The sequence below is a fragment of the Miscanthus floridulus genome, chromosome 1 (genome assembly GCF_019320115.1).
Source record: "Miscanthus floridulus cultivar M001 chromosome 1, ASM1932011v1, whole genome shotgun sequence".
NCBI lineage: Eukaryota > Viridiplantae > Streptophyta > Magnoliopsida > Poales > Poaceae > Miscanthus > Miscanthus floridulus.
The window spans coordinates 142,361,487-142,385,674 of NC_089580.1; the positions used below are offsets into that span (position 1 = coordinate 142,361,487).

The 24,188-nt window shown below is 41.8% G+C and overlaps 1 pseudogene; it reads right to left on the minus strand.

Moving 5' to 3' along the window:
* Nucleotides 1–6,289: 6,289 nt before the first annotated feature.
* LOC136464505 (uncharacterized) lies at nt 6,290–10,056 on the minus strand (annotated as a pseudogene).
* Nucleotides 10,057–24,188: the final 14,132 nt, after the last annotated feature.

The following is a 24,188-nucleotide window of genomic DNA, read 5'->3' on the forward strand; positions in this document are numbered from 1 at the left end:
ATTTCCTTTAGTTGGTAAGGCGTCGCCTCGCCTTACGCCTTACTCGCCTAAGCGTAAGGCGGTAGTCACTCGCCACGCCTCGCCTTACCGCCTTGAAAACATTGAACCAAACTAGAGCTTTCAATCTCCTCCTTTTTGGTAATTGATGACAACCCTTACACAAAGATATGAATTGAAATTTAATTGAATCCATGTTGCTTGCCCAAGCATATTTACCATGTGTAAAGAATATGGACATGTTTCATGAATCCCATATGGTAGCAATTGCTCCCCCTACATATGTGCTAAAAGTTTGGATTGTAGCTCGCACATATTCTTAGATAGGAAATATAGGAGACAATGTCTACCAAATGATGCTAAGGTATAAGAGATGGACCTTTGAAGCATGATACCAATTGGAGTGCACCTTTAAGTTCATCCTTAGCACCATGGTTAGCTCGATACCACTTGGAAATAAAAGCACTCGATAACCTATGCATGCTAGTTTTTCATTTCATCATTCAAACCTACAACTAGCATACACCACACAAGAATGGATATTGAAATTTAAAACTTGTACCATGCTAGCAAATATATGAAATACACATTCAAATGCACCATATAAGTTCATGAGCTTGCCCCCCTACTTGTGTGCTATTGATCCCCTTCCTTTGTCATATCTCTCCCCCTATGTCAAATTCTCCCCCTATCACTTACATCTTTGTTTCTCTCCCCCTTTGTTGTCTTTTCACTATCTTTGTATACTCTATTTTCTCCCCCTTTGTCATCAATGACCACAAAGGTTCAAAATGTAGATAGGTTGAGTTTATCAATGTCAATCAATGGGGTAAGGATCAATTTCCCAAATTTGGTCCAATCTAGATTATTTGCCAAGATATTTAACTAGGTTTGATCCAAGAACAAGCTTCTTCGCACCTCCAAATAAGGATTATCTTGTACCATGTTGAGTTAAACACTTAGAGCTCATTTTATAGATCAAACACTAGGTTTACAAGTCCACAAACATGTCATATGTTACCACTAGACCAAATTAAGCATAGAAGCAATAGTGGTACCATACAAATATCAAAATCATTTGATTTTGATGAATGAGCCTATTAAATGTGAAAGATAACTATATGCACTAAACAAGTCCTTAGTAAGGATGTATGCCATGTGTCGGGTTCATAAACACAGGGTCTCTCATGGACCTGCTTCCCAGCAAAAGCTCGTCCTAGCAGACAACGTTGCGAACCACACGCGACTCCTGGTCCGACCCAAAAAAACCTCACAAAAGGCTAGAAGGGCGATCCTGGCTTGCTTCTGACTCCAGCCCGTCTCTTCGATTGGAAGGCCTGGCCAAGGTGGAATGACGCTCGCTTTTGACTCTGGCCCTCCTCTCCGTTCGAAAGGCCTGGCCGAGGAGGAACGATGCTCGCTTCCAACTCTGGCCTGCCTCTCTGACTAGAAGGCCTAGCCAGCCTGCCTCTAACTTCGGTCCACCTCTCTGATCGAAAGGCCTAGCCGATGCTTATAGCTTTTCTCCGACTAGCGTAGTCGAAACCAACTGGGACCAACCGACCGGGGACACCCGCTCGGTGAGGACCTAGGAAACGAGCAGAGCAAGAAAGGTAGGGCGCTCAAGTCAACCGCAATACTAAGGACCGTACTTGTACCCCTATAGCACAGTACCAATAGTGCATGTCAAAAGGGTGCCCTGCCACCCTCTAGGCATGTCAGAGCCCCAACAGTGTTGTGGGCGTCGACATTTGCCCTACAGTGTTGTGGGTGCCCTCAACTCCCATACCAGATGAACACGGTAAAACCCCCCATATTCCTCTAGGTATCAATAGTATGGTAGGCACCGACATCTACCATACCAGGAGAAGACGATGGAACCTCACACATGCATCTAACATTAACAGCGTTGTGGGCACCTACAATCATCATTGTACCCGACGACAGAACTCTCCCTCTCTCGCTTGTAAGGCCATCCCCTTCATCTATAAAAGGGGATGCACTCTCTCCCAATGAAGAGGATCAATCTCACAAAAACATAGAGCACATGCTCGAATATTTAGCGCACATAGGAGCTCCCGTCACTCTCGGCACTTCGGTCCAGAGTCCGACCGGACCTCTTGCACCCCCCATCTTACTCCCTTTCGTTTGTAACCCCACAACAAACTTCAAGCACCTGGGCTCAGGAATAAAGTCACTAACCGACTCAAACTGGACATAGGGCATGTTGCCTAAACTAGTATAAACCCTGTGTCATTGAGTGCTAGGCCACATCCGATCATAACATACGGCAAAACTACAAATATTTACGTGTTGGTCATTTTCTGCACTAACACCATGCCAATCAACTTTTACCAAGGATTGCTCGAAGGAGAGGCATGTCATATAAGTGGGGGTGCATCAACACATATTTGAGAAATCCAATATGTTCAACTCATTCCTTAGCTTGCAAAACCTTTTCTCATCCAATGGCTTGGTGAATATATCGGTAAGTTGATCTTCGGTGCCTACACTCTCAATGCAAATGTTCCCTTTTTGTTGGTGATCTCTTATAAAATGATGGCGGACATCAATGCACTTTGTTCTTGCATGTTGAACCGGGTTGTTGGTTAACTTGATTCCACTCTCATTGTCACATAGCAATGGCACTTTCTTGAACTTGATTCCAAAGTCACTCAAGGTGGTCTTCATCCAAAGTATTTGTGCACAACAACTACCGACGGATATATATTCGGCTTTGATGGTTGATAATGCAACACTATTTTACTTCTTTGATGACCATGAAACAAGTGATCTTCCCAACAATTAACATGTGCCCGAGGTGCTCTTCCTTTCAACCTTGCATCCTGCATAATCTGAGTCAGAGTATCCAACTAGTTTAAACTTTGCTCCTTTGGGATACCACAAACCAACATTTTGTGCATGTTTCAAGTACCTCAATATTCTCTTTGTAGCCTTCAAATGACTTTCTCTTGGTAAGGCTTGAAATCTTGCACACATGCACACACTAAACATGACATCCGGCCTTGATGCGGTCACATAGAGTAGGCTTCCAATTATAGACCGATACAATTTTGATCCACCATATTTCCACTTACATCACTATCAAAGTTGCCATTTGTTCCTATTGGTGTACTAATGGCTTAGCTATCACTCATGTCAAACTTCTTGAGCATGTCTTTGATATACTTGCCTTGACTCACAAATGTACCATTCTTCAATTGCTTGATTTGAAGACCAAGAAAGCAACTTAACTCTCCAATCATGGACATTTTAAACTCATTAGCCATCATCTTTCCAAACACTTCACAAAAGTTTTGATTGGTTGATCCAAATATGATGTCATCAACATAGATTTGCAACACAAATAAGTCTTTGCCAATGTTCTTGGTGAAAAGAGTGGTGTCAACCTTGGCCATCATGAACCCTTTAGAGAGTTGAAAGTCCCTCAATCTCTCATACCATGCTCTATGTGCTTGCTTCAAGCCATACAATGCCTTCTTCAACTTGTACATATGGTCGGGCTTTTTGTCATCTTCAAAACCAGAAGGTTGCTTAACATATACTTCTTTATTGATGTAACCATTGAGAAATCCACTCTTAACATCCTGTTTACACCAAAATTTGGGAAGAAGAACGCGGGAACTCAAAACTTCCAAGATTGAGTCATCAAGGAATCGATTGCGTGAGGATAGATATCAGCTGATTCAGATACGGTACTAGAATCGGCTCTCTTCAGATGACGTCAGCACATAACAACAATAAGCTATGGTTGGCATCGGGAAAGATATGTTAGACTCTACAAAAAGGGAAAGATTAGAGTCCAAGTTATCTTAAATTAGGAATTTTTTCTCTTATACCAAAGATTGTAATGAGTCGTACTTTAGAAGGATTCATGCTTAGGCTCTAGGTATAAATATTGGACTCCGGCTATTGTAAGAAGCCTCCAATCAATCAATACAAATTATTTTTTTGGCTTTATGCCAACCCTTAGGAGTAGGAGTAGTGTAGATTTAGGTTAGTTCTTCAACAAGCAGGGCTGCATCGGTCTGGCCGACCTCCGGCTTATCTGTAAGTACCGTCATGGCTTTTGCTTTGGTTTGTAAGGCTGCATCGGTTAAGTTCGACCTCCATTGCGAGCTCTAGCATAAGCTAGTTATTGATCTTTATCTAGTTCAAGTACGGCTACATCGGTTAAGTTTGACCTCCACTGCTCGAATTAAATCAAGGTCAAGTTATCGGCTCTACCTAAGAGTGGCATCCTTTGGGTAGATTCATTAAGTTACCAATCTTGCTGATGTTCTTATTGCCATTAGTTTCAGCAACATCAACCTACCCAGTCAAGATCCATCTAGATCGGCCTCATATCCTTTTAGTCCGTTGTTTACTTTGTTACAATATGATGTTTCTTACTTTGAGCGATGGGTTATGTTTCATCGATTGTTCTACTTCAATCTTGATTATACATAGTACGCGGCTAAGGCTTGTCTGATCTTGAAGAGGTTTGTTGGCTAGTTAAATCTGGTCTATAGTTCGCTATTATGGCTGTAACGATCCGGTCGATCCCCATTGATGACACTTTAGATTGGAGGATGCTAGTTGGTAGATTCGTTTTTGATCAGGCGTGACCTTGACTGTTTGCTATGCCTGCATTGGCTAAATAGCCGATCGCCTATGCTTTAATGCCTACAATGTGTCTCCATGATTCTATTAAATGTGAATAGATCTATTTACTTTAAAGGTTTGATTTATTGTCCTTATCACAACTGCCATCGATCCGGTCGAACCCCACTATTAGAGATAGCAGGTTATGTCTGATGAGTTAACAGCTCTATCCATGTTAAATAGTTGATTGTTCATATGTTGTAGTCCCTTCTTCACCTGAATCAGCTATTTCAGCTGATTCGCTTGAGCTTTCACACATATAGCATGTCTTTCAGAAAGCCTATCAATGCATAGATGGTTTTACGGATTCTTCGGTTTTGGTTTGTTATTGTCATCATAGCTGCCATCGATCCAATCGAACCTCACTATTGATGGTAACAGATTAGATTCAGAGCATTTGTAGATCTATTTGTACTAGATAGTCAATTTATTCGCATGTTATATCCTTTCTCGTTAGATTCATCGGATCAATGCTTTACACTGACAATACCTACCTAGCTAATGATTTTTGCTTATATTTACGTGCATTGTACTTGTTAATATAAAAGCCAATCATGACCCATGAGCTTTACAGTCTGTAACAGCCGATTTCTTCATGGATTGGCTATTTAGTCAATTTTCCCATCTGGCTGCTCTCGAAGCGACACACTTGGAATTGTCTAGTAAAAAATGGCATGTTGCACCTTAAATTACTAATAAACTTTCTCTCCATGTCAATTGCAGGTCAAATTGACTGGCACACCCTCGGGAGGAATTCGTAGGATCGACTAACCCCTGTGTTGAAGCCAAGCAGATCTACAGCCTTGCTCCATCAAGCAGATCCTTCCAACTTGCCGTGTGCTTGGCGCATCGACACGTTTTTGCATCAAAACACGTTCTGGCACGCTCGGTGGGTCCCCACAATCATCATGGTGACTTACAACAACAATGACATCCTTATGGTGCCTTATGAAGTCCTACCTGATGAAGATAAAGATGTCATCAGCAAAGCTATAGAAGAATTTCATAATAAGTGTTTGTTATCTAACACCAAGACACGTGATAATAAAGTTGTTCAGAAATATTCACTACCAAGAGTTTTGATGCATGGGCAGACAGATGCAGATGAAGCTATGGATAGACATTTCTTCGTAGAAGCTATAAACAAATCAATGTTTTCCTAAACGGTAAATGGTACATGGTCGACAAGGCCTCATGTAGCGTTTAGACTGTGTACACGGTGTGTACACGGTTTTACACGGATTACACATTTTCGTATTATATTTGTAAAAATAACTATTTTGACATGTAAGTAATCATAAATCGATATATTCCTACTCCTATAACATAATAAAGAATACAAATCAGTGAATGATAGGTTAACAGCACACTCACAAACATGACAGGTAACAACACAGTTCTCAGTTCTCAGATATGACAAATGAGTGAATGGCTAAATGGCACAATCACACTCACACATAGTTCTCAGTTCTCACATGCATAGCATCATAGACACGTAGTCACACACACACATAAACACGTAGTTCTCACAATAATACATCAACATCTAAAAGTTCTTAGGAATATCTGGTAAAGATAAATTAACTAAGTGATAGAATGGTTCATGAAAAGGCCTAAGGCCTCAAGCTCAATCATCATTTGCGGTGTCATGATCTTGCTCATAACCAGTTGTGACCACTTCTTCTTGATCAGACTCAAACTCGATTTCTTCCTCCTCATTTGGTAGCTCTTCAGGTTCAGATTGGACATCCTCTTCAATCTGTCTCGGGTGAGCCAACCTTGCGCTCCTACGTAGTTTTGTTACCTCCTCAGGCCCACATGTATCTACAATTTGCTGCCATGTTAGCCCTGTAACAGCATCAACATCAGAGTTGTCATCATCTCCACCATCAACCATCCACCCTTGGGCACAAGTTGCATTTGCTGCTACTAGAGGATCTACTTTATTGTTCTTTTTTGCCTTTGCCTTTTTCTTTGAATGAAGGTTATTGAAGCGAACGTAGACAAGTTGCTCAACTCTCTCACAAGTGAGCCTGTTTCTCTTCTTGGTATGAACCTACAAATTTTAGATTCACAAGTGCACTTAAGTATTAAATTGTTGGATAGAACAAAAATAATCGCAGTTCACAACTAATTAAGATTTGGAGACTTAGTGAATTACCCCATCAAAGCAACTCCAATTTCTTTCACAGTCTGAGGAACTTGAAGTCAAAGAGAGAATCCTTATAGCCATCTTTTGTAGAGTTGGAACTTGTGTTCCATAATTTCCCCACCACTTGGCTGCACAAGTAATCAAGTATAACTGTTACAGTGTTAAACATGCAACCAGAAATTTAGATACAACATTTTAGATCTAAAATAAACTACAAACTTGCATACATAGGAAGAAATTATAATCCTTACAGCCAGCCATTGCTACAGGTTTTGCAAAGTGGCCGGTTTGATATTTGAACTTGTGCAGATATTCATTGAGGACTTGATTTTGCTTGTCATAATCACCATGATAAAAAGTTTCAACAGCTGTAAAGAACCCATCCATGACTTCCTCTTCTCCAAAGATGGAAGAATTATTGTAGCTATAATAGGGATTCAAGAAGTATGCAACTAAGTGCAAAGGACTATCCAACCTGCCCTTCATCTTCTCATCAATGATTTCTATGATATTGTTGTATAGATTGAGAGTCCCAGCCTTGTCAATATTCCCTAAGCCCACCATGATCTCTTTCTTAGCCTTAAGAATGTCTCCATAAAGAAAAGCCATTGATGGCTTCACATCCCCATCAACCATGCGAAGTACTTTGACCAATGGCTCAAATACTCTCAAACAAAGAGCAACACCAGCCCAAAAATTAGGTTTCACCAAAGTGGCTGTGGCCTGCACACCTTTTGGGGTCTTCTTGACATGACTGATTGTCTCCCATTCCTCACTTTGAGACATTGCCCTTAGCTCATTCTTCTTCTCATACAAGCTTTGTAAGGTGAGAAAAGAGGAAGCAAATCTAGTAACACCAGGCCTAATGATGTCTCTCTTTTTTGTGAATTTCCTCATCAAAGCCAATGTTTTATGGTGTGCATAGATAAAGATGGTCAGTGCCTTTGCTTGATCAATGATGGTCTTGAATCTTTTCAGTTTCCCAATGCCTTCAAGCATCAAATTGAGAGTATGTGTTGCACATGAGCTCCAAAATATATTGGGCCTCTTCACAGACAATAGGGCTTTCGCTGCCATGTTGTTGGAGGCATTATCTGTGACTACTTGCACCACCTTTTCAGCACCTATTTTCTCAATACAACTGTCCACATACTGAAAGATGAATTCTCCAGTATGGGACTCAGCTGAGGCCTCCTTTGATTCCAAAAAGTTGTACCAATGCTGCAATTGACACACATATTCATTATGCTTCTCCTCTTCTGATCTGTCCATGCATCAGTCATAATGGAGCACCCATTTTTGGCCCATTCTTGCTCTTGTAGCTTCAGCAATTTCTTTGTGTCCTCCACTTCCTCATACAATAATTTCTCCCGCGGCTCATGCTGATTTGGTTTCTGTCCACCAGGGCCAAAGCGTCCAGTAGCTTCTAGCAATTGGTCAAACTCTTCATTGTTGATGGCATGGAAAGGTATTCCTAAAATTTACAAGAATTCAAGGTTAGACATTAGAAACAAATAATTCAGCAAGGTTAGGACTCCAGAAATTTACAACATTTATTTCAGTAATGGAGCAATGGACCAGTTTATTACCATGCACATACACCCATCTTGCAATATATCTCTTCAAGGCATGCATTCTCTCTTTCCATAATGCTTCAGTGATTCTTTGTTGCCTCACCAGTTTTGTGTTGCTCAATGAGCTAGAATCCATAGGCAATGTAAACTTATCCATAGGCCCCAACTTGTGTTGTGTTGAGTCTCCAACATCATCAAGCCCTTCTCCATTGATGGTGGTATCTTCAACATCTGGACCATCATCAAGGATCACAACATCCCTGACATCTTGCTTCTCCTCCTGCCTTGCCTTCTTAGCTTGTTTCGAGTCATCAACAGCTTTCTTGCACTTGTCTATGGCCTCAGGCGGTGCCTTGAAGCAAGGTCTAACCTCACCACGAATCCCACCGACATGTTGCTTCAACCTATATATCCCCGCCCTCACAACAAGATCACAGAACTTGCACTTGATCACATTCAGGTTGTTAGGGTCCACCAGGACTCCATAGTCCCACCCAATGTCACCTGAGTTCCTCTTGAGGCTACTGTTGGGGTTTATGGAAGGAACAGATGCAGCTGAAGACATCCTGAAAACAGCATAGCACAAATTATAAATTATTAGTATAGGTGTACACTGTACAGCACAGGGCACAAGAACATTCATGTAAACTGTAAAGTACAGAATAGAGCCATTGCCACAGAACAATAGGTGACAAGAAGCATCTAACTGCGTACTTGCTATATTCATATTTCAAACTTTCAGAATTAGAAACCTAAATGCCAGATCTAATAGCCTAAGTGCATAATAAAATAATAACACGGCCATAGCTAACATAATTAAGTGATTTAATTTAACAAATGCATCTGGAACTGTAGCATACAAAGCAATTCTTGCAATCCCTTTCTCTATTCTTTAAACTTTTTTTCTAAACAAAAATCTCTATTCTTTACAAGAGCACACAGTATTTATTTCTGGAGAACAAAACAACACCAGCCTACTAGTACGCACATGCTAGAGCACAGCATATATGAGTTGATTTCTATAGAAAAGAATGGAACATTAGTACTAGTCTGCATCTACACACGCTGGAGCATATATGATATATCAATTGATTTTTGGAGAGGAGAAGGGAGCTCTAGTACTAGTAGTCTAGTATGCACTGCGCAGTATGTACATTCTGGAGCATAAATCAAAGAGAGTACATGGAGCACTTAACTTGTTTGTGCCAGAGATGCAGACGAGCTCAACCTGGAGTAGACAGCAGAGGAGGCAGAGAGGAGCTCGACCTGGATGGAGAATGGGGTGGAGGAAGACTTGGAATGCAGCAACAGGGGCAGCCGCTGGAGCGGCAGCGACGGCCGAAGGAGCGACGGGCGCAGCAGCTGCGGCGGACGGTGTGTGTGCAGCCGTGTTGGGGATTTGGAAATTGCGGCGGCTGTGAAATGTTTTGGGGATAGAAAGGCCAAACCCTAACAGGTTGGCTTTTATAGTCGTCACAATTGACTAGGCCGATGCGCGCGAGACTAGGTCTAAAATTTTCGTTCTGCAGCCAAAATGTCTCCAATCGCCTAAACGTCCTCCTACTCGCTTCACTCGCCGCGTAGAACCATGTTAGCTCCGAACCGTGTCGCCCGTGCAGTCCGTGTAGGACCGTTTTTGACCGTTTACACGGACTGACCGTGTACCATATCGTTTATGGCCTAAACTGCACGCAAAGCTGCTGAGTAACGTGTACACGGCGAGTAATCGGCCTACACGGCCGTGTAGGCGAACACTGAAACAAATATGTTCATGATGTCATATTGAACCATAATACAGTTTTCTTGAACACATTCCACAACACCATGAAGGAGGTGTTTCATGGATATCCAATTGATCTAGTTGGACTGGTTTACTATAATATTCCACATTCATCGACTCAGGGGACTAATCAAGCCGGTACTAGCCATCAAGAAGCAGCATCAGCTGGTAATGATGATGTCTAGGTAGTTCAGAGCTCATTTGAGCAAGTTCAGGGTTGAAAGCATCTAGGCCCCTAGTTAGGTTTCGGTGATTAATGACAATACGTGATTACTGTGACTAATGTGTGTTTTGTAGAGGCAATTAAGTTAGGTTACGGTAATGGAGATCGATTGGGCTATCATGATGGTGAAAGGTCCTAATGGCTAGAGGGGGGGTGAATAGCCTAATAAAAATTTCTACAACAACACTTAACAAACCGGTTAGACAACTATGAGGCGAAGCAAGTGTTACGCTAGCCTACTAAAAATGCAAGCCACCTACCACAATTCTAGTTTATATAGTTTTTATCCACACAATAGCTATGTCACTACACTAAGTTAGTGTGCTCTCATAAGCTAACTAAAGAGCCACACTAACCAAACTAACAAGCTCTTACAACTAGCTACACTAAAGAGCTTGACAACTAGTTTGCGGTAATGTAAAGAGAGTGAGCAAGAAGGTTATACCGCCGTGTTGAGGAAGGAGCCAATCAATCACAAGAATAAATAACAATGAAGACCAATCACCTCAGAATCAAATGATGAACACAATAATTTTTACCGAGGTTCACTTGCTTGTCGGTAAACTACTCCTTGTTGTGGCGATTCACTCACTTGGAGGTTCACGCGCTAATTGGCATCACACGCCAAACCCTCAATAGGGTGCCGCACAACCAACACAAGATGAGGATCACACAAGCCACGAGCAATCCACTAGAGTACCTTTTGGCTCTCCACCGGGGAAAGGTCAAGAACCCCTCACAATCACCACGATCGGAGCCAGAGACAATCACCACCCTCCGCTCGATGATCCACGCTGCTCCAAGCCGTCTAGGTGGCGGTAACCACCAAGAATAACAAGCGAATCCCATAGTGAAACACGAACACCAAGTGCCTCTAGATGCAAACACTCAAGCAATGCACTTGGATTCTCTCCTAATCTCACAAAGATGATGAATCTATGATGGAGATGAGTGGGAGGGCTTTGGCTAAGCTCACAAGGTTGCTATGTCAATGCAAATGGCCAAGAGAGTGAGCTTGAGCTGGCCATGGTGCTTAAATAGAAGCCCCATGAAATAGAGCCGTTGTATCCCTTCATTGGGCTGAACATGGGCTGACCGAATGCACCGGTCAGATCGACCAGACGCTGGACCTCAGCGTCTAGTCACATGATGCACGCCACGTGTCCCTCTCTTCAAATGTTGTGCGCCTAATCTCAATGGTCAGAAGACCACCGGACACAGTAGCTAACAGTGACTGGACGCTGAACCCCCAGCGTCCGGTCGTTTCCAGTAAGCTTCTAGAAACAATTTTTCCTGATCGGACGCGTCCGGTCATGCTTGACCGGACGCGTCCGGTCATGCTTGACTGGACATAGCCAGCGTCTGGTCACATGGTGTCTTCCTTTGTGCTGCTATGTCAGCATGACCGGACGTAGCCTTCTAGCGTCCGATCGCTGAGTGACCCAGCGTCCGGTCATGAGATCGAAACGCACGCCCTCTGCTGCCACTGACCGGACGTGCCGATCCAACCGAGACCAGCGTGCGGTCACTTACAGTGACCTCCGTCTTTTCTGTCTAGGGCGCCGGTAGCACCATCGGACTATCTCCGCTGGTGAAGTTCCTAACCCTTGCTCAAATATTCCAACCACCAAGTGTATCACCTTGTGCACAAGTGTTAGCATATTTTCACAAAAATTTTCAAGGGTGTTAGCATTCCACTATATCCTAAATGCATATGCAATGAGTTAGAGCATCTAGTGGCACTTTGACAACCGTATTTTGATACGAGTTTCACCCCTCTTAATAGTACGACTATCAAACCTAAATATGATCACACTCTCTAAGTGTCTTGATCACCACAACAAAATAGCTCCTACCATTTATACCTTTGCCTTGAGCCTTTTGTTTTTCTCTTTCTTTTTTTCAAGTTCAAGCACTCGATCATCACCATGGCATCACCATCATCATGTCATGATCTTCATTTGCTTCGCCACTTGCAATGTGCTACCTATGTCATGATCACTTGATGAACTAGGTTAGCACTTAGGGTTTCATCAATTCACCAAAACCAAACTAGAGCTTTCAATCTCCCCCTTTTTGGTAATTGATGACAACCCTTTCACAAAGATATGAATTAAAAGTCAATTGAATCCATGTTGCTTGCCCAAGCATATTTACCATGTGTAAAAGGATATGGACAAGTTTCATGAACCCCATATGGTAGCAATTGCCCCCCTACATATGTGCTAAGAGTTTGGATTGTAGCTTGCACATATGCTTAGATAGGAAATAGTAGGAGACAACGTCTACCAAATGATGCTAAGGTATAAAAAATGGACCTTTGAAGCGTGATACCAATCGGAGTGCACCATTATACCATCCGTAGCACCATGGTTAGCTTGATACCACTTGGAAACACTTGGAAATGAAATCACTAGATAACCTATGCATGCTACATTTTCATTTCATCATTCAAACCTATAACTAGCATACACCACACAAGCATGAATATTGAAATTTAGAACTTGTGACATGCAAGCAAACATATAAGATGCACATTCAAATGCATCATACAAGTTCATGAGCTTGCTCCCCCTACTTGTGTGCTCAAAGTTTCAAAGTTTTAATTGATCCTTTTCCTTTATCTTTGATCCCTTTCCTTTGTCATATCTCTCCCCCTATGTCAAATACTCCCCTATCATTCATATCTTTGTTTCTCTCCCCCTTTGTCATCAATGACCACAAAGACTTAAATTATAGATAGGTTAGGATTATCAATGTCAATCAATGGGGTGAGGATCATGTTCCCAAATTTGGTCCAATCTAGATCATTTGCCAAAGATATTTAACTCGGTTTGATCCAAGGACAAGCTTCTTCACACCTCCAAATAAGGGTTATCTTGTACCATGTTGAGTTAAACACTTAGAGCTCATTTTCTAGATTAAACACTAGGTTTACAAGCCCACAAACATGTCATATGCTACCACTAGATCAAAATAAGCATAGAAGCAATAGTGGTACCAAATAATCATCAAATTTATTTGATTTTCATGAATGAGCCTATTAAATGTGAAAGATGTCTAGATGCACTAAACATGTCCTTAGTAAGGATGTATGCCACGCCAATCAACTTTTACCTTAGATTGCTCGAAGGAGAGGCATGTCATATGAGTGGGGGGTGCATCAACACATATTTGAGAAATCCAATATGTTCAATTCATTCCTTAGCTTGCAAAACCTTTTCTCATCCAATGGCTTGGTGAATATATCGGCAAGTTGATCTTCGGTGCCTACACTCTCAATGCAAATGTCCCCTTTTTGTTGGTGATCTCTTATGAAATGGTGGTGGACATCAATGTGCTTTGTTCTTGCATGTTGGACCGAATTGTTGGTCAACTTGATTGCACTCTCATTATCATATAGCAATGGCACTTTCTTGAACTTGATTTCAATGTCACTCAAAGTGGCCTTCATCCAAAGTATTTGTGCACAACAACTACCGGTGGATATGTATTCGGCTTCGGCGGTTGATAATGCAACACTATTTTGCTTCTTGAATGACCATGAAATAAGTGATCTTCCCAATAGTTGACATGTGTGCCTGAGGTGCTCTTCCTTTCAACTTTGCATCCCGCATAATCCGAGTCGGAGTAACCAACTAGCTCAAACTTTGCTCCTTTGGGATACCACAAACCAACATTTTGTGTATGCTTCAAGTACCTCAATATTCTCTTAGTAGCCTTTAAATGACTTTCTCTTGGTGAGGCTTGAAATCTTGCACACATGCATACACTAAACATGACATCCGGCCTTGATGTGGTCACATAGAGTAGGCTTCCAATCATAGACCAATATAATTTTTGATCCACCATATTTCACTTGCATCACTATCCAAGTTGCCATTGGTTCCCATTGGTGTACTAATGACTTTACTATCACTCATGCCAAACTTCTTGATCATGCCCTTGATATACTTGCCTTGACTCACAAAAGTACCATTCTTCAATTGTATGATTTGAAGACCAAGGAAGTAACTTAACTCTCCAATCATGGACATCTCAAACTCATTAGCCATCATCTTTCCAAACTCATCACAAAAGTCTTGATTTGTTGATCCAAATATGATGTCATCAACATAGATTTGCAATACAAATAAATCTTTTCTAATCTTTTTGATGAAAAGAGTGGTGTCAACCTTGCCCATCATGAAACCTTTAGAGAGTAGGAAGTCCCCCAATCTCTCATACCATGCTTTAGGTGCTTGCTTCAAGCCATACAATGCCTTCTTCAACATGTACACATGGTTGGGCTTCTTGTCATCTTCAAAACCGGGAGGTTGCTCAACATATACTTCTTCATTGATGTAACCATTGAGAAATGCACTCTTAACATCCATTTGATAGAGCTTGATGTTTTGGGCACAAGCATAGGCTAGCAAGATTCTTATTGCTTCCAATTTAGCAACCGGGGCATATGTTTCTCCAAAGTCAAGACCTTCAACTTGTGTATAGCCTTGTGCTACCAATCTTGCTTTGTTCCTTACCACTATCCCATCTCGATCTTGCTTGTTTCTAAAGACCCATTTGGTTCCAATCACATTGTGTTTCTTTGGTCTTTCTACCAACTCCCATACTTGATTTCTTGTGAAGTTATTCAACTCTTCATGCATAGCATTCACCCAATCAACATCCTTCAATGCTTCATCTATCTTTTTCGGTTCAATGGATGACACAAATGATAAGTGCTCACAAAATGAAGCCAATCTTGATCTTGTTTGTACACCTCTTGAAATATCACCAATGATAGTGTCCAATGGATGATCTCTTGCAACATTGGTTGGTTGGAGGATTAGAACTTTTTTGCTTGCACTTGCTTGATCATTGGGTTGAGATGATGTACTAGCCACTTGATCTTGTTCATTATCATGAGAGCCACTTGTACTAGCTTGATTTGTATCATCTTGCACATTTGAGTTGGAGAGCACTTGCACTTGATCATCTTCATCATCATTCACTTGCCTAGGCCTCAATTCACCAACATCCATGTTCTTCATGGCATTTGAAAGTTGAATGCCTCTAACATCTTCCAAGTTCTCATTCTCTACTTGTGAACCCTTGGTTTAATCAAATTCAACATCATGAACTTCCTCAAGAGTGCCACTATCCAAATTCCAAACTCTATATGCTTTGCTTGTAGTGGAATAACCAAGTAGGAATACTTCATCACATTTCTTATCAAACTTGCCCAATCTAGTGCCTTTCTTCAAGATATAGCATTTGCAACCAAAGACCCGAAAATATGCAATGTTGGGCTTTGTACCATTCAAGAGCTCATATGGTGTCTTCTCTTTCAATGGGTGACAATAGAGGCAGTTGCTACAATGGCAAGCCATGTTGATAGCTTCGGCCCAAAAAGATTGACTCACATTGTACTCACTAAGCATAGACCTTGCCATATCAATAAGTGTTCTATTCTTCCTCTCAACAAGGACATTTGATTATGGAGTGTACTTGGCCGAGAATTGATGTCTAATTCCAAATTCATCACACAACTCATCAATTCTAGTGTTCTTGAACTCACTATCATTGTCACTTCTCACTCTCTTGATGGTTGTTTCAAACTCATTATGAATGCCCTTGACAAATGATTTGAATGTTGCAAATAAATCACTTTTGTCCACTAGAAAGAATACCCAAGTGTATCTAGTATAATCATCCACAATCACAAAGCCATATTTGTTTCCACCAATGTTTGTGTATTGTGTTGGCCCAAACAAGTCCATATGCAATAACTCAAATGCTTTACTAGTGCTCATCATGCTTTTCTTAGGATGGGTGTTTCCAACTTGTTTGCCGGCTTGACAAGAGCTACAAAGTTTATCCTTCTCAAACACAACATCTTTCAAGCCTCTAACCAAGTCATGCTTAACCAATCTATTCAATTGTTTCATTCCAACATGACCAAGCCTTCTATGCCATAACCAACCCATGCTAGACTTAGTGAACAAGCATGTTGATAGTCTAGCTTCACTAGCATTGAAATCAACCAAGTATAGATTCTCATATCTAAAGCCTTTGAAGATCAAGTTAGAGCCATCTACACTTATGATCTCTACATCATCTACCCCAAATATGCATTTGAATCCAAGATCACACAATTGAGCCACAGATAGTAAGTTAAAGTTCAAGCTCTCTACTAGCAACACATTGGAAATGCTCATGTCATTGGATATTGCAATCTTACCAAGCCCTTTGACCTTCCCTTTGCCATTGTCACCAAATGTGATACTATCATAACCATCATTGCCATTGGTGTTGATTGAGTTGAACATTCTTGCATCACCGGTCATGTGTTGAGTGCACCCACTATCAAGAACCTAATGCCTTCCTCTGGCTTTATAATTTACCTACAAAGGAAGATCAATTCCTTTTAGGTACCCAAACTTGCTTGGGTCCTTGAAGGTTAGTCACTAAGCTCTTTGGTACCCAAATGGCTTTCTTCTTTGAGCCCATCCATGGTTTACCAATGAACTTAGCCTTTACACCATTTGCACCCTTGGTAAGTACATAGAAAGAATCAAGCTTAATGGAGGATACATTAGCTTGTGACTTCTTGTTCATGCACTTTTGTTCTACATGACCAACTTGCTTGCAACTAGTGCAAAACCGACCATTGTTCTTCACAAAACTAGTCTTGTGAGGAGCAAAGGCCGCCTTGCCTTTCTTGGGGGTATAGCACAATCCCTCTTTGTAGAGAGAAGCTCTTTGGCTACCCAAGCACATAAGCAAGTGGTCCTCACCACCATAGGCCTTAGCCAAGGTGTGAGTGAGCTTATTGACCTCCTTCTTGAGGTTCTCATTTTCAACTATTAGTGAGGCATCACAAGTGAAACCATCACTACTAGATGAGGTGGAAGTAGAAGTACTACAAGAAGGGTTAGCGGGAGCAACAATGATAGGCATAGATAATGATTCATCAATTATATCACAAGTTAAGTCTACATTGCAAGTTTCAACATGTTTCTTTTTAATTTGCTCATCAAGCAAAGAGGAATGAGCCTTTTCAAGCTTTTTGTGAGCCTTGCCAAGCTTCTCATGGGCTTCCTCTAGTCTCTCATGAGATGCATTGAGATCATCAAAGGCTTGCTTAAGGGCTATTAGTTCCTTACGCAAGCTTTTGCATTCCCTTCTCTTGATGTCAAAGTGTTCTTTAGCATCTTCTAGCATATCAAATAGTTCATCCTTAGTAGGTTCATCATCATCACTATCACTTTCACTTTCATTTTCATTATCATGTTCCTTATCACTTCTATCATCACAAATTTGTACCTTAGTGGCTTTAGCCATGAAGCATGATGGAGTGTCGAAGAGAGAAGGCTTCTCATTGATAGCAATGCTTGCAAGTGCCTTCTTCTTGGTGGTCTTGTCATCATCACTATCATCATCATCACTTGAGGAAGCATCACTATCCCAAGTGACCACATATGAACCACCCTTCTTCTTCTTGAAGGTCATCTTGTCCTTCTTCTCTTTCTTTTCCTTCTTGTCCTTCTTCTTATTCTTCTTGTAGTCATCATCATTGTCACTATTGTATGGGCATTGAGCAACAAGATGATCTTTGCTTCCATATTTGAAGCACCTTCTTGACTCTTCCTTATTCTTGGATGAAGATTTCTTCCTTCTAGCACGATATCCCTTCTTCACCATGAACTTGCCAAATCTCTTGACAAAGAGAGCCATCTTCTTATCATCATCATCATCCCATGAACCATCATCTTCACTTGATGTTTCTTGTTTTGCCTTGCTCTTGGATGATGTGGCCTTGAATGCCACACTCTTCTTCTTTTCATCTTTCTTCTCATCTTTATTCTCCTTCTTTTCTTCCTTCTCATCATCATCTCTATATGTATCATCGGTCATTATATCTCCCAACACTTGGTTTGGTGTTATGGTGTCCAAACCACTCCTTACAAGAATAGTGACCAATGTGTCAAATCTTGAGGGTAAGCATCTCAAGAACTTGTGGGAGAAGTCCTTGTCCTTCACCTCTTCTCCAAGTGCTTTTAGATCATTGATAAGCACTTGAAGCCTATGAAACATCTCCGGCACACTCTCATCCTCCTTCATCTTGAAGTTTGCAAACTTCTCTTTGAGAATGTATGCCTTTGCATCCTTCACGGCTTGAGTGCCCTCAAATGATTCTTCTAACTTCTTCCAAGCCTCATGAGCCATCTCAATATTCTTGATTTGCTCAAATGTTCTCTCATCAATTGCATCATGAATGGCACTTAGAGCAATATCATTGTTTTGGAGAAGCACTTCTTCGGCCGCGGTGGGATTCTCTGGATCATAAATCTCAATTTTGGTTTCTACCACCTTCCAAACCTTCCTATTAATTGACTTGATATAAGTTGCCATCTTAGCTTTCCAATAGGGATAATTTGAGCCATCAAATTGGGGTGGCTTCTTGGTGTTGTTGATTTGAGCTATTTTTTACACCGAAGGTTGTTAAGCCTCAAATCATGGTGACCTCGGCTCTGATACCACTTGAAAGATCCTAATGGCTAGAGGGGGGGGTGAATAGCCTAATAAAAATTTCTATAACAACACTTAACAAACCGGTTAGACAATTATGAGGCGAAGCAAGTGTTGCGCTAGCCTACTAAAAATGCAAGCCACCTACCACAATTCTAGTTTATATAGTTTTTATCCACACAATAGCTATGTCACTACACTAAGTTAGTGTGCTCTCATAAGCTAACTAAAGAGCCACACTAACCAAACTAACAAACTCTCACAACTAGCTACACTAAAGAGCTTGACAACTAGTTTGCGGTAATGTAAAGAGAGTGAGCAAGAAGGTTATACCGCCATGTCGAGAAAGGAGCCAATCAATCACAAGAATGAATAACAATGAAGACCAATCACCTCGGAATCAAATGATGAACACAATGATTTTTTACCGAGGTTCACTTGCTTGTCGGCAAACTACTCCTTGTTGTGGCAATTCACTCACTTGGAGGTTCACGCGCTAATTGGCATCACACGCCAAACCCTCAATAGGGTGCCGCACAACCAACACAAGATGAGGATCACACAAGCCACGAGCAATCTACTAGAGTACCTTTTGACTCTCCACCGGGGAAAGATCAAGAACCCCTCACAATTACCACGATCAGAGCCGGAGACAATCACCACCCTCTGCTCGATGATCCTCGCTACTCCAAGCCATCTAGGTGGCAGCAACCACCAAGAGTAACAAGTGAATCCTGCAACAAAACATGAACACCAAGTGCCTCTAGATGCAAACACTCAAGCAATGCACTTGGATTCTCTCCCAATCTCACGAAGATGATGAATCTATGGTGGAGATGAGTGGGAGGGCTTTGGCTAAGCTCACAAGGTTTCTATGTCAATGCAAATGGCCAAGAGAGTGAGCTTGAGCTAGCCATGGGGCTTAAATAGAAGCCCCCATGAAATAGAGCTATTGTACCCCTTCACTAGGCTGAACACGGGCCGACCGGATGCACCGGTCAGATCGACCGGACGCTGGACCTCTGTGGTCATGTGATGCACGCCATGTGTCCCTCTCTTCAAATGTTGTGCGCCTGATCTCAATGGTCAGAAGACCACCGAACGCAGTAGCTAACAGTAACCGGATGCTGAACCCCCAACGTCCAGTCATTTCCAGTAAGCTTTCAAAAACAATTTTCCTGACCGGACGTGTCCGATCATGGTCACACGGTGTCTTCCTCTGTGCTACTACGTCAGCATGATCAGACGTAGCCTTCTAGCGTCCGGTCGCTGAGCGACCCAACATCCGGTCATGAGACCAAAACGCACGCCCTCTGCTGCCACTGACCGGATGCGCTGGTCCAACCAAGACCAGCGTCCAGTCACTTACAGTGACCTCCGTCTTTTCTATCTAGGGTGCCGGTGGCACCGTCAGACTATCTCTGTCGGTGAAGTTCCTAACCCTTGCTCAAATGTGCCAACCACCAAGTGTATCACCTTGTGCACAAGTGTTAGCATATTTTCACAAACATTTTCAAGGGTGTTGGCATTCCACTAGATCCTAAATGCATATGCAATGAGTTAGAGCATCTAGTGGCACTTTGACAACCGTATTTCGATATGAGTTTCACCCCTCTTAATAGTATGACTATCAAACCTAAATGTGATCACACTCTCTAAGTGTCTTGATCACCAAAACAAAATAGCTCCTACCATTTATACCTTTGCCTTGAGCCTTTTGTTTTTCTTTTTCTTCTTTTCAAGTTCAAGCACTCGATCATCACCATGGCATCACCATCATCATGTCATGATCTTCATTTGCTTCGCCACTTGGAATGTGCTACCTATGTCATGATCACTTGATGAACTAGGTTAGCACTTAGGGTTTCATCAATTCACCAAAACTAAACTAGAGCTTTCAGATGGTCATGCCCCTATGATGGAAATCATTTTGGTTTACAAAGGATGGACGACAAGGTTAAGGATGGACTAGTTCTAAGTGTCAATTGGAGTTGGAGTTTCACTTAGAGTAGTTTAGGACTTTGTTTTTCATTTGGCTATACTATTAAGGGGGGTATAGACGGGTAGCTTGACCTAGGTGAGTCTAGTGGGTTAGGTGTGGTGCACACTTGCTAAAACTAGCGCTAGGTAGCTCCAAAATAGTCCTTAGATCCAATGAAGCAAACTTCATTCACATATGATCAAGAGTTGGAAGTAAATGGAGGGTCAAATACTGACCGGACGCTGGCTTCGGTGTGACCGGACGCTGGCTTAGAGTCCGATCAGTTCATTTGATCAAGGTGAAGTCATCTGGAAGTGACCGGATGCTGAGAAGTGAAGTGACCAGACGCTGATGGCCAGTGTCCGGTCGACATCAGTAAGGTTCTAGTGAGGGTAAATTGCAACCGGATGCGTTCGGTCAGTGCTGACCGGACACTGGCCAGCGTCTAATCACACTGTAAACACTGGGTTTTAGGGTGAACTGACCGACGCATCCGGTCAACATGATCGGAGCATCCGGTCACCCCGCAGAGGCACATAATGGTTCATTTTTTAGCCCCTGTTATAAATACCACCTCCATTCATGTGTGGGGGTACTTTTGCTCATTCCAATAGCTGAGAAACACATTTGAGAGTGCCAAGAAGAGCAAGGTCCTAGTGAGGTGATTGAGATTTGAGAATCCCAAAGAGATCCCTCATTAGTGATGCAAGAGTAGCAAAGTGTGCATCCACCCTTCTCATTAGGCTTGTCGTGGTCAAGTGAGAGTTCGTGCTTGTTACTCTTGGTGATCACCATCACCTAGATGGCTTGGTGGTGATTGAGAGTTTGGTGATCATCCAGCAGAGCTTGTGGGTGACCCAACTCAAGTTGTGAGCGGTTGTGGGTGATTCACCGTGACAGAGTGTCAAAGAATCAACCCGTAGAGAGCACTTGATCCTTGCACGGATCAAGGGGGAGCTACACCCTTGCATGGGTGCTCCAACGAGGACTAGTGGGGAGTGGCGACTCTCCGATACCTCGGCAAAACATCACCACGTTCCTTCTCCTCTCTTTACTTTAAGTATTTACTTTGAGCAATTCATTACTTGTCATTTACATTCCTAGAATTACCATGCTAGAGTAGGATTGGAACTTAGGGTGCTAAACTTTTGTGTGTTAGATCAATAGAAACACTTTCTAGGCACAAGGGGTTAATTGGGCTAACCATAGGTTTTGATTATTACAAAGAAATTTGTAATTAGCCCAATTCACCCCCATCTTGGGCATCTTGATCCTTTCAATTGGTATCAGAGCCTCATGCTCACGTATTTAGGCTTAACTGCCTAGAGCAAGATGTTTCACGGAGATGGACCTCCTCCTATCTTTGAGGGAGATAATTTTTCTTATTGGAAAATTCGCATGGAGGCATATCTAGAAGCTCTAGATGTTGGTATTCTTAGAGCCGCCGCACATGGCTTCCCAAAACCTCAGGATGCTACTCACCTATAAGGCGATGAGGTGAACTACGAGAAGTGGAATGCAAAGGCTCAAAACACCGTCTTTAGAGGCCTTTGCAAAGATGTGTTCAATCGGGTGAGGAACCACAAAGACGCCCATGCACTATGGTCGGACATTTGTGCGCTCCATGAGGGAACTAAGAGTGAGCGTGAGGAACGCTATCATCTTATCATAAAAAAGCTCAACTCTTTTGAAATGCTTCATAAAGAATGTGCTAATGAGATGTATTCATGTTTGAATGTTCTTGTAGAGGAAGTCAATGGGCTTGGACTCACTCAATTACAACCATCCGATGTTGTAAGAAAGATTTTGAGTGTCCTCCTCATTGATAAATATGGGCATATTGTGACCGTGCTTCATCAAGGTGATCTTTTTACCGCTACACCAACACAAATCTTGGGAAAGATCAATGCTCATGAGATGTACATGCACATCACGCCACAAGATGGCTCATCCTCTATCAAGAAGAAAGATAAGGACTTAGCATTCAAAGCTAGCCAAGAGAAGGGTAAAGCAAGACTTGAGTATGAGAGCTCAAGTGATGATGAAAGTCTTGCTCTCATGGTGAAAAAGACCGCCAAGATGCTAAAGAAGCTCAACAAGAGTGGCATCAAGTTTGATGGCAAGAAGAAGTTCTTCACTAGCTCTAGAAAGAAGCCAATCTCCGAGATGGATTGCTTCAATTGTGGAGAACTTGGTCATCTAGCACACCAATGCACTAAGCTCAAGAAAGACAAGTTCAAGAACAAATACAAGGGTAAGAAAGATGACTCAAGCAATGAAGAAGAAGAAGAGAAGAAGAAGAACAAGCCATACAAGAAGAGAGATGGCAAGAAGGACTTCCACAAGAAGAAGAAGAGTGGCTCATCCGATGATGATAGTGACAACAAGAAGGTGGCCACAATTGTTATCGACTCTTCATCATCTTCATTGCCACCACCACCATCATTCTCTACACACCTATGCCTTATGGCCAAGGGTGACCGCAAGGTATCTAACAATGATGATAGTAGTGATGATGATGAGCATGCTAGTGATGATGATAACGATAGTGATGATGATGAATATGAATCACCTTCTTATGATGATCTTGCTAGATTGCTAAAACAATACACTAAGATCATTATAAAAACTAGAGCTAAAAATGAAAAGCTAGAAGCTAAAAATGATTCTCTTTTAGCCAAATGTGATATAGCGGAAAAGGCTAGTGTTGAGCTTAAAGAAGCAAATGATGCTATATCATCCAAACTCAAGGAGCTCAAATCTTCTAAGAGAGAGCCTAAAGAAAAATGTGATAAACTTGAGAGGACACATAATGAGCTCATCACTAGCCACAACAAGCTAAGAGAAGAATATACTACTCTTAAGGTTAATCATGATAATCTTATTATTGCTCAAGAATTCTTATCCAATGAGCCACATGATGCTACTAACGATGTTGTTAAGATTGATATAGCTACATCATGTGATGACTTAATTATTGAGAGCATTGAGCAAAGTTCTAGTAGTAAGGGCAAGCAAGTGGTTGAAGCCGATGATTATGATGAGCTTGTCAAGCTCAAGAATGACAATAAAAAGCTCAAGAAAGATCTTGAAGAACTCAAAACCACCAAGTCTATTGTGCTAGAAACTATTGTTCATGATAATGGTTTGATCCTTGAGAATGAGAAGCTCAAAGATGAGAACAAGAAGCTCAAGGAAGAGAAAAACAATGATGCTCTCAAGGAAGAAAACAAGAAGCTCAAGATGGAGAAAGAGCATCTTAAGATTGGATTGAGCAAGTTCACTAGAGGCAAGCATCTTCA